This window comes from Onychostruthus taczanowskii, unplaced genomic scaffold (assembly GCF_017590055.1).
Source record: "Onychostruthus taczanowskii isolate IOZ18803 unplaced genomic scaffold, ASM1759005v1 scaffold144, whole genome shotgun sequence".
NCBI classification, from domain to species: domain Eukaryota; kingdom Metazoa; phylum Chordata; class Aves; order Passeriformes; family Passeridae; genus Onychostruthus; species Onychostruthus taczanowskii.
Genome location: NW_024498619.1, coordinates 820337 through 832438, shown reverse-complemented (window position 1 = coordinate 832438; position 12102 = coordinate 820337).

The window sequence follows — 12102 nt, the reverse complement described above, 5'->3', positions numbered from 1 at the left end:
CAACACAGCCTGCTCAGGACTGGTGCTGCAGTGACTTTGCAAGTGTTTACCAGGACTGTGCTTTAAGCTCAGCAATCAGTTAATAAAAAGAGAAAGAGGTCATGCCCATAATTTGTGTTTGGCATTGGGGAACTTGCAGATTGTCAATAGCATTTAAATGCTTTCTTTCCAATCTATTAAGGTGTTTAATTTCATTTTAACCTTAAAGAGTTAGGGCTGGTGGTAGCCACCAACTCTGAATTAACATAGCTGTTTGCAGCTACTAATTGCTGTGTCTGAATGGCAAAATAAAACAAAATGACAAAATGAGCCCCTGATTTTGCCACCTCCCAGGCAGCATATCGGAGCAGTGGTTCTGGAGCTGTGAGGTCATCTGCAATTAGGAGTGAGTGATCTTTATTAACTGCCCTGTGCCATTCGAGGGGCAGCCCGTGGCCTTCTCGGGTCCCCGATTTACTGCTTTTCATTTGTCCAGTGCCTACATCAAAGCAGAGGTAATTTCCCATAACGGGGCAGGGTGTGAGTACAGCACAGCCCAGAGAGTAAATTATCACAGCTGCGTGGAGATGCTTTTGTACAATGACATTTTATTGATGTTTCTCCCTGCTCACTCTTCATTGCACACAACAAAACTAAACTGGACGAGGACATGCCTCGCAAACCATTTTGGAGAGTTGATCTGAACGTCTCTGGTTTCTGTACCTTTGACAGCAGTGAATGTGTGAGGGAGCGTTGCCTCCAAGGGGAAGGCATGGCAGTAAACGATGCAAATTGGCAGGATTACAGGATGTAATGAATCCAAAGAAGATTTGAAAATATAATTGGAAAAGGTGTCAAAGAAAAAAATGGTTAGTCTGTTTTATCTGTTATTGGGACTCGAGCTTACAACCTATTAAGAAATTTGCCCTTGCCAAGGAAGAAGATGAAATGTCTCACTGAGTCCTGTGAGCGCTATTTGTGCACAAGAGCTGTGTGCAGGGGTGAGGCAGAGCTGCTGTCACGGGCTCTTTTATTGTTCTTTAATTCCTCAGGGAAGGGAAAATCTGTTTCTTAGAAAATTCTTCTCCGCATTTTGATTTCTTCTCCATTTCCTTATGCTAATGGGGCTGGTGTGATGGGAAGGATGATTATGGAATCAACTGTTTTGAGCTGCCGAGCTCCTGCCTGCAGCAGAAACTGCAGCTGGGCACTGCTGTGTGCCAGGGCTAGGGCTGGGGATGGGGCACAGAGCCCCTCCTGGGATGGGACTGGGGCACAGAGCCCCTCCTGGGATAGGACTGGGGCACAGAGCCCCTCCTGGGATAGGACTGGGGCACAGAGCCCCTCCTGGGATAGGACTGGGGCACAGAGCCCCTCCTGGGATAGGACTGGGGCACAGAGCCCCTCCTGGGATAGGACTGGGGCACAGAGCCCCTCCTGGGATAGGACTGGGGCACAGAGCCCCTCCTGGGATAGGACTGGGGCACAGAGCCCCTCCTGGGATAGGACTGGGGCACAGAGCCCCTCCTGGGATAGGACTGGGGCACAGAGCCCCTCCTGGGATAGGACTGGGGCACAGAGCCCCTCCTGGGATAGGACTGGGGCACAGAGCCCCTCCTGGGATAGGACTGGGGCTCAGAGCCCCTCCTGGGATGGGACTGGGGCACAGAGCCCCTCCTGGGGATGGAACAAGGGCACAGCAGTGTGGGATGGGGCACAGCAGCGTGGGATGGGGCACAGCAGCGTGGGATGGGGCACAGCAGCGTGGGATGGGGCACAGCAGCGTGGGATGGGGCACAGCAGCGTGGGATGGGGCACAGCAGCGTGGGATGGGGCACAGCAGCGTGGGATGGGGCACAGCAGCGTGGGATGGGGCACAGCAGCGTGGGATGGGGCACAGCAGCGTGGGATGGGGCACAGCAGCGTGGGATGGGGCACAGCAGCGTGGGATGGGGCACAGCAGCGTGGGATGGGGCACAGCAGCGTGGGATGGGGCACAGCAGCGTGGGATGGGGCACAGCAGCGTGGGATGGGGCACAGCAGCGTGGGATGGGGCACAGCAGCGTGGGATGGGGCACAGCAGCGTGGGATGGGGCACAGCAGCGTGGGATGGGGCACAGCAGCGTGGGATGGGGCACAGCAGCGTGGGATGGGGCACAGCAGCGTGGGATGGGGCACAGCAGCGTGGGATGGGGCACAGCAGCGTGGGATGGGGCACAGCAGCGTGGGATGGGGCACAGCAGCGTGGGATGGGGCACAGCAGCGTGGGATGGGGCACAGCAGCGTGGGATGGGGCACAGCAGCGTGGGATGGGGCACAGCAGCGTGGGATGGGGCACAGCAGCGTGGGATGGGGCACAGCAGCGTGGGATGGGGCACAGCAGCGTGGGATGGGGCACAGCAGCGTGGGATGGGGCACAGCAGCGTGGGATGGGGCACAGCAGCGTGGGATGGGGCACAGCAGCGTGGGATGGGGCACAGCAGCGTGGGATGGGGCACAGCAGCGTGGGATGGGGCACAGCAGCGTGGGATGGGGCACAGCAGCGTGGGATGGGGCACAGCAGCGTGGGATGGGGCACAGCAGCGTGGGATGGGGCACAGCAGTGTGGCCAGCAGCACCTCGCCCTGCCCAGGAAGAACAGGATGCTTTTTCCCCTTGGTAGGGGGGTACATTTGGTATGGATTGCAGGAGTTGAGGGTGCAGCAGCTTCAGGAACCATCACGGTAACTGGTGCTGCCCTGCAGGAATTAGCCTGGTCTGGTTTCTGTACCTGGCAGACCCCACAGTCCCTGTGCCAGCTGGCAGAGCTCCTCTTCAACTTAGACCCTGGGAGCTGAGGATAAACCTGACTGCTGAGATCATCTCTGCTGGAGAAAAAGAGCCTGCATCGAGGCCTTTGAAAGGAGAAGAGAAAAATAATTTTCTTGCAATATGGTAAAGGCTGACTAAATGGAAATGCTGAAGGCCCTTAAATAATAAAATGAAAATGAAGCTTAAAAAGGTGTCGTGAGGGTTTGTGTACCCAATCACTCAGGTGCAGGCAGTGTACATTTCTTCTTGCAGCACAAAAGCATTTTAACTGATTAACATGCTCCAGTGACTCTTTTAACTCTGCTGTTCTTCAGCTTGGGCACTTCTGTGATCTTGGCACAAAACAGGTGGTAAATGTGCAGGATTTTCCAGCCAGGACTGTGCAGAGGTGCTGGGCTTATGTAGGAAAACTGCAAAGTGACTCAAATAGGGCATAATTGGTGCCCAGCAACAGCAGCAATTCCTGCAGACGCACCCTGGTGCCTCATTCCCAGCTGGTCTGGCTGCTCCTCACGTGCAGTGCCTGTGACAGGGCTGTCCCAGGGACTGTCCCCACCGTGCCTGGCACAGGGCTGAGCTGTTGTTGGAGTCCATTTCCACTGGAATCCAGGGGAGACGGAGGTGTGTTCCGTGAGGAAAGCAGGAATGAAGTGCGGTGGACGTCTCCAGTGTGGGTCCGAGGCAGAGGCGATGCAGCGGCGTCGCTGTGCTGGGCACTGCTCCCACCTCTGGGGTCTCTGCTCTGCTCACCTGCAGGCTCTGGCAGGAGTGGAACTGGGTTTTTAGGCCTGTGAAAATGAGCTGTATCTTAGAAAAGGTGTGTCCTGTGGAATCACGGAATCACAGAAGAGCAGAGGCTGGAAAAGCTCTCAAGGCCATCGATCCCAGCCATTCCCCCAGCACTGCCAAGGCCACCGCTGGCCCTGTCCCCGGGGTCTCTGTGTACTCAGTACAGCCAGCCCTCTACAGGGAAATGGCACAGCCTTAAAACTCCTTCCCTCTAGACTGGGAAAGGCACCAGCAAACCTTGCTGCTCTTTACCAAGCAGCTCTGGTAAAAATTATGTGGTCTGGTACAGTCATCTGGGGCTGACAGGCCATGCCACACAATGTGGACAGGACACTTGGAATTAGCTTTCAGCTGATAATCCAGATGATCTTTAAGGTCTTCTGATAATGTAGATAATTTTTAAGGTCCCTTCCAACCTTAATTATTCTACCATTTTATATTTTAGTTTTAAATCCCTGAGAGCAGAATAGTAATAGCCCTGATACGCCATTAAATAATGATAAATAAAGCAATTGAAAACAACCATCCAAAAAAAGATATTTTGTCTTGGGAAAAAATGTGCCAAATACAGTTTCAAAATTAAATTTCAAGTAATGCTTTCAGAATCCCTGTTAGTCCCAGCCTTCCCTCTCCTCTCCTGCACAGCAGCAGGGCTGAGGGTGCCAACCTGGCCTCTAATGGGCTGTTTATACAGGGGACAATAAGCAGCAGATGACTGTGGATAACCGTAATGTTGATGCTGACATGGGGTTGAAAATATTTCTAAAGTTGCTGAAGAAGCAGGAAAGAAAAGTATGTTTCTTATTTGAATGAGTTTTACCTTTTTATCAGGACAGTTGAGGAGTGTCTCCGAAATGCTGGGAGCCTGAGCAGCACCACAAATAGATCCCTGAGTCAAATGGAAATTAAGCTTTCTGCTACATTTCTGCAATAATCCATCCAAAGAGAAGCAGAAGCTACAAACCATAATAACAATAGGAGAAATTATACAGCCCCACCGTTTTTCCAGCACCGCTGTTAGCAGAACACTAGATTGATGTTGTACCTATTTTTATTTTTGCTGCTGGAACAGCCTTTGTCACAGAGAGGAGGCACACGAATTTCAATAGCTCCTATGTTTTGTGAAAAATGTGGAGTGCTGCACTCATCTGACCTTTTCAGAATTTTTCATTTCAATTGCCTGGTCACCCCAGTCCTTTGCAAGAGGTTGGGCTCCCCTTCTGATGGGAAGAGGAGGAGTGCAATGGTCAACCGTTCAAAATACTGAATATTAAAAAGGTCAACGGAGTATGGCATGGCAATGTGAAAATAAGACAATGCAATCCCAGATACCTCCTCGCAGTGGCAAAAATTGTAGCAAGAACAGAAAATGTCACAACACAAATCCATTTCCAGAAGGGATGGGAGTGTGGCGGGTGCTGCGTGTGTCCCCACTGCAAAGATCAGGCTGAGCTCCTGCAGCCTGTCCCAGCCTCAGGGCAGCGGGGCTGCACAGCCAGAGGGATCTGGGATCACAGAGACATGGAACAGCCTGGGCTGGAAGGGACCCTGAAGCTCATCCTGCTCCCACCCCGCCACCACGGGCAGGGACCCCTTCCACCAGACCAGCTTGCTCAGAGCCTGAGATTTCCCACTGCAAAGATCAGGCTGAGCTCCTGCAGCCTGTCCCAGCCTCAGGGCAGCGGGGCTGCACAGCCAGAGGGATCTGGGATCACAGAGACATGGAACAGCCTGGGCTGGAAGGGACCCTGAAGCTCATCCTGCTCCCACCCCGCCACCACGGGCAGGGACCCCTTCCACCAGACCGGCTTGCTCAGAGCCTGAGATTTCTTCACAGCCCAATTGTGTTTGTGCAAATGGTGTTGTTAAAGGCCACAGAAACACGGCAAATGTGTGAATTCCAGAATATTCTCTGTTTCCTTGTCTGTGTGTGCTGTGCCACCCTGGGAAGCTCCCTTCCCTGCAGAGCAGAGGCAGAGGAGTTCACAGCTCGGCTTCTCCATCTTCAGACAGAGTGAAAATAAAAAAAGGATTATAAGAAGAAAAAACCCTAAAATGAGCAATAAAGAAATCAATCTAGTGTTGGGGTGGGGGTGGATGGGGAAGAATAATTCTGAATGGTTGCAAACTGCAAAATTTTTACTGCAAATACAGGAATGAAGTGTGAGTTTTTGTGTTCTGAGCAGTTGGTGCTGGGGCTTGGCTGGCACAGGACCAGCACAGCCCCAGCCTGGTCCCAGCACAGCCCCAGCCTGGTCCCAGCACAGCAGCTCCATTGCTGGCCAGAGCCAGGCAGGACTCCCCAGTTTAACACCTTTCTTGGTTTGCTTTCCTTTTCTCTTTGTCAACATTCAGCAGCTCTTCATTTTCCTTTTAAAACATTTGAGAACTTGAATGATATTTACAAAATCTCACTCGTAACATTTGTTGGGCTGATTGTAACTGCACAAACACCATTTCAAGCCTTTCCAGTGTCATGAAGATGTACTTCAGTAACTATTTATTTTGCCTTGAAGAGATAAGTCAGCGTGTGATAAACGCAGATCTGAGGCCCCTGGCTGAAGGTGCCCTGGTTGGCAGTCACCAGCCATAGGCTACAAGGAATTGCTGTTTTCAGAAGTTCCAAACCCCAGAATTAACATAAATAAGCTTCGGTTGAAAGTAGGATTTCTCCCCAGCTGAGGCAGGAAGAATTAACTCTCAGGAATCCTATCCAGCAATGAAAGTGTTTGGGGTTTTTCTGCATCCTCAGAGAAAGGAGCTGTCTCAGCCATGTGGAGTTATTAATGGAGCCACAGGATCCCAGACTGCTTTGGGGCTACGGGTTCACAAACACATACCATAAAACCCCCAAAATAATGAAATCCTGGCTGAAAGAGGAACTTGGCTCATCAGCCACTGCCCGAGGGATGCAGGAGGCTCTGCTCCCTGTGTGCCTTCCCTGCAGGCCCGAGCAGGGACACCTCACCTAGATCCCTTTGGTCTGTTTTGGGGTTTATGGGACATAACCAACACTTCAGGCTCCGTTTGCAAGCTAATGTTCAGGAAATGCACGTGTCCACTGTGTGCCGGGCTGGGGAGGAGCCCTCCCGTGAGGCAGAGGCAGCCTGGGAGGGGAATGGCACAGGAGGCTCTGCAGCTCTGTATGTGACTACAAACCAGAGAGGTTTACAGCCAAAGTGATGGATCTGCAGGAGCTGAGTGCCCCTCTGCCCATCGTACCTCACACCACTGGCTCCTTCCCTCTGTCTGTGACAGCAGAACTTGTGGCACGTGCTGAGCTATGTGGGTCTTATTTATTCCTTAGGGATCCTTTATATTCCTGCTAGTTCCAAGTCCCCCTTGATCCACACTTGAGGCTGATGTTAACCAAGTACTGTTATTTCAAAACCACAATTGCATTACTGACTCATCCTTCATTTCCTGTCATAATGATTGTAATAGTTATTTTCTCCATGATAAATATTACGTGATTTTTTTTCCCCCCTCTCCCCGGTATTTCTAGTTGCCTTTTTATTTTTTTAACTTCAAACTCTCATGTCATCAGCCACCACTTGGCTCCCCTGAGAGCACGGATCTGTTCAAGCAGCTTTAAGTGACTGGAGCTTCTGCCAGCTCATTGTAGGGTCCCAGAGTGGCTTGGGTTGGAAGGGACCTTAAAGTCCATCTCGTTCCACCCCATCTGACCTGGCATGTGACATTTCCAGGGATGGGGCAGCCACAGCTTTCCTGGGCCTCACCCAGGTGACCTTCCCCTCACAGGGAAGAATTTCTTCCCAATATTCCACCTAAGCCTGCCCTCAGTGGGCGGGAAGCCATTCCCCCTTGTCCTGTCACTAGCTCCTGAGGAAAAGTCCCTCTCCAGCTCCCCTGTAGGCTCCTGAATTATGGCAGATTGGTTGAAGCTTCTCAGAGGCCCTTGAGAAGCCTTCAGATCAGGCCTTCCTAAACCATTCCCCCGCTTCTCTGCTGGGTGTTAATTATTACAGCTTGCAACTCAGGAATTCTATTCTCTGTCACATCCTAGTTTTATTCTCAATACATCTGAATGGCAAATTATTCATTTGCTCTAATCACAGTAGGGTTAAGATCTTCGGCATGCCAGTGACAATATTAATTGCCTGGTGTGTGGTCTTCTGAAGAACAGGAGTTAGAAAGAATGATTCCACACCCCAAGTCATTAGGAGAAAAGCTCAATTCATTATCTGGGCATTATTATTACTAATGACATAGTAATAGACTCCACACTAACAATAAATATCTTTTTACCAGCTCAGTGTTTTACTTAATAGCCTTTTTAACTGGCAGCTGAAGGCTTGTGCCCCCCAGCTCGAGCTGCCTCTCGTGGGAGCCGCTTCCTTCTCCAGAGTGCATCCTGTATTTTGCAGGGTGTGGAGGGCAGTCCATGCTAACAGCTTCCATGTTGGTGTGTCGGGTGATTTTTGGCCGTGTCTGTGTGTTTGGGCAGGAGCTGTGCCCTGAGCTGCTGGCAGGGCAGGGGGATGGGGCAGCCCAGCCCCAGTGCCCTCCCAGCCCCACCGCCTGTCCTGCTGTCCCCTGGGGACAGGTGACACTCAGACATCCCCGTGCCTCCGGGGCACCCCACAGCACTGGAGCTGTGGGCAGAACCCACATTTCCAAGCCTGTCTATGAGAAAGCTCTTCTGGAACGACCCTGAACTCAGCACTGCTCAAGGGACCTGAAAATACCAGGGCATGAAGCAGAATTTTGGGGTTTTTTGCATTGGGCTTGGTTTTGCCCGAAGGAAAAGAGCTGTGCCCCTCTCCAGGCCACCTCACGGGGCAGAGCAGGGCTGTTGCTCTAGGACATGAAATGAAATGACATGCACACTGGAACCTACAAGGCAAAAAGAAGGGAAGTTTATTTTCTCACTCCAACATTTATAGATTTTCTAAAGTGACAGTGGGTTGGAGGATGATAATGCCACCTCTCCAATGACACTGGACAAACCAACAGTCCATCAAATTTCTCTTCCTCCAGAAACTAATGTAAAAACAATAATTATTTACATAAAGTTTGTGAGAGAGTACGTTACAAGAATGTAAACATCAGATGTTTAGAAGAACTTAGAAGAACAGGGTGACACGGGGCTTTGTCCCCAGCAGGGAAGTTAAACTCAGCTCTGCACAGCGGGCATCGGTGGCTGGCTCTGGGCAGGCTTGGAGCTGTTCAAGGGCAGGACATGCCCTCCCCAAAGCCCTCAGAGCACAGGCCAGGCTGCTCTGGAGTCCTGCAGCTCTCCTGCCCAGCTCAGGCTGGCTCCAAGGGACCTGGACAGCCCAGACTGCTCCACCCTGCTCCCCTGCCCTGGGGGACAGGGACAGGGACAGGGACAGGGACAAGACAGGGACAGGGACAGGGACAGGACAGGGACAGGGACAGCACAGGACAGGGACAGGACAGGACAGGGACAGGGACAGGGACAGGGACAGGGACAGGACAGGACAGGGACAGGGACAGGGACAGGGACAGGACAGGGACAGGACAGGGACAGGGACAGGACAGGGACAGGGACAGGGACAGGACAGGGACAGGGACAGCACAGGACAGGGACAGGACAGGACAGGGACAGGGACAGGGACAGGACAGGGACAGGGACAGGGACAGGAGCATGCTGAGGTGGGACAGGGTGAGCTCTACTGGTTTCCATCCAAGAAATGAATTCCCCTCCCTTCTGGCATTTAGGAGTGTTTCATGAGGTGAGAGCCCCTGGGGCTGCTCTGTCACCCATGAGTGGCACTGAGGGCACTGCTGCAGAGCACCCTGCTGGATCCCAAACCTCTGTCCCCATCCCAGGGGGAATCTGCTCTTGGAAAAACTACATTAAGAGATATTTCACCACTGTATCTTTTTATTTCCAGTCACAGGTATACCAAGACAATTCTGGTGGTGCAGTGGAATACGAAATGATTTATTAATGACAGGAAAGTCTGCACCCTTGGATATATCCCAGAGCAAGTTTGGAGTTGGCAGGGTCATTACCAGCTGTTCTATTAGCAAGACCAGGAAAATAGATATTTTCACTTTAATTGAATTTCATATAAGTTGCAACCTGGCCTTTAACAAAGAGGCATCATTTGAATTTATCACAGAGCCAGGCACTGGCTTCAGGCTCTTGGATTTCGTCTTCAGTGCTGCTGAAGACATTTTACCCCAACTGCATTCTGGCTTTGAATGCAGAAACCTTAAACTAGCAAATCAGCACTTTTGCTTGGGGTTTTCTAATTCAGCTCAGCCTGTGCCCAGCAGGGACCCAAGGCCTGGCAGTTTTTGCTGTCCTGCAGCTCAGGGGGCAGCACAGGCTGCTCCGTGCCTGCTGCTGGATCCTCGCCTCTCCCGGGCTCCAGCCCAGCCCTGGCTCCTCTCAGGGCTTGGTGTCCTCACAGGCTGAAGGAAGGGAAAGGCTGATTCACTCTCACGGGAATTACAGCAGCTGACCTGGCACTTCTAGTAACAAAATTATGCCGTAGAAAAGCAGGTTAGTATTTTAAACATAGTGGAACTGTTTGTAATTTGTTTGTTTATAAAACAAATATCTACTTGGTATGACATTACATTGTTGAATTACTTATTTACAGCTCCAAATACCTGTGTTATTAGTGCTGCCTGCTATTGCAAACACCAAATTAATGTTCGCTTATTTCTCCACTTAGGTTGTGGAGATCGTATTATGACTTCATCAATTGGCTGTGTTTTTCAAAGAAACTTATTTCAATCCAATTCCTGATGTCATGTTCCAGCCAAATGAAAGCAAAGGCCCCCATATTGTAGGTGAAATCTGTAATGCTGCGGCTCCGGAGCGACGCCTTAAACAATCAGGCTAAATCTGTCAGGGGACTTTTAATACACTGCACTGATGAAGCAAGAGTATTAAATTTATTCAACCATGAAGAAGGCTTTGATTATCCTACACCTCAGCTGTGCCAGTATGTGTTGACCATGAGTGAAAAAAAATAGGAGAAAATGAAATGTGATTAGTTCCTGATGGGCTGAAATTCCTTTAATACGCGTAACAGGGAGGGGAATTCACATTAACAGCTTCCATCAAGAATTTATTTTTTTCATATCTACTCCACAACACAATGAATCAGTGTCTCCAAAGGCTGATAACGTTCTTATCAATACCTGAATGGGAACAGGTGGGATGACACAATTATTGCTGGTGTATTGTCTGCATTCTGCACGGCTCCTGAGCCCTGGAAATGTGCCCCTCAATTTCACTCTGAAAACAGAAGTGCTGGTTGTTTTTGGTTTTTTCTCTAAAAAAAAAGGGGTGGTGTTTTTTTGTTTTTTTTTTTTTTTTTTTTTTTTTTTTTTTTTTTTTTTTCAGTAGGTTTGATTGAGCAGATTTGGAAAATTGATTAAGTTGGAAGGTTTTAAAAATTAGTTTTGAGCTGAAGCTTAACAAAGGCCTATTTTTAAGAACTCAATAAAAAAAGAAAAAAAACTGTAATGAAGTGAGTGAGACATGATTATATGCAAAAGGCATTGTCAGCAGCTGGAAAAATTATGAGGAAGTTTAAAGGCTAATTATTAATCACCTGGCTTTGGCAGCACCACAGAATTCATCTCCCTCTGTCCTGGGGGGTGCTGGATTTACAAAGCTGCAAAAGGTAGTTTATCTGAATTATTTTTAAGAAAGGTTCTGGCACCCACATGCACAGCACCGACATTTACAACTGGATTATTACAACTCCATGTTTTACTTCTCTGCTGCCTCCGCATTTGTTTCCCACCTGCTCATTGTCGGTGAGGGAGTGCAGGAATTTCAACAGAATTCACAAAGAAGTGAAAAATCGAGTTTCAGCTCCTCAGCATCAGTAACTTGTGCGCATCGCTGTGGAGGGAAAAGTGGTGTGTTCACAGGGAAGCATGGACCCAGAGGAGGAAATGAAATGGCATTGCTGGGCAGGTGGTGGGGGCTGGCTGCCCCCAGCCCTGCCCAGGCCAGCACAGGGGCTCCATGGCCACCTGTAACCGCGGAGCCCCGCCTGGTTTGGGTTCACAGGGACCCGAAATCCCACCCAGTGCCACCCTGCCCTGGCAGGGACACCTCCCACTGTCCCAGCCCCAGTGTCCAGCCTGGCCTTGGGCACTGCCAGGGATCCAGCCACAGCTGCTCTGGAAATTCTATTCCAGGGCCTGCCCACCCTGCCAGGAACAATTCCTCATTCCCAATCTCCCATCCATCGCCGCCCTCGGGCAGTGGGAGCCATTCCCTGTGCCCTGTCACCACACGCCCTTGTACCCAGTGTCCCTGTGAAATGAGGGATTTCAGCTGGATGGGCGCTGGGTTTATGCAAATCCCGCAGCACGGAGCTGGCTGCTCCCTCTGATCCTGCGTTTGACAGATGTGGGAGCTGGAGAGCTGGAGTGTTTTAGTGGCACTCATGCTGACGATGATAAATGCAGTCTTCAGCTGGCAACTTCAAGGTTCGCCTTTTTTCATTTGAAGAGGAACATGCATATGGTTAAAAACACAACATTAATAATCCTTCCCTG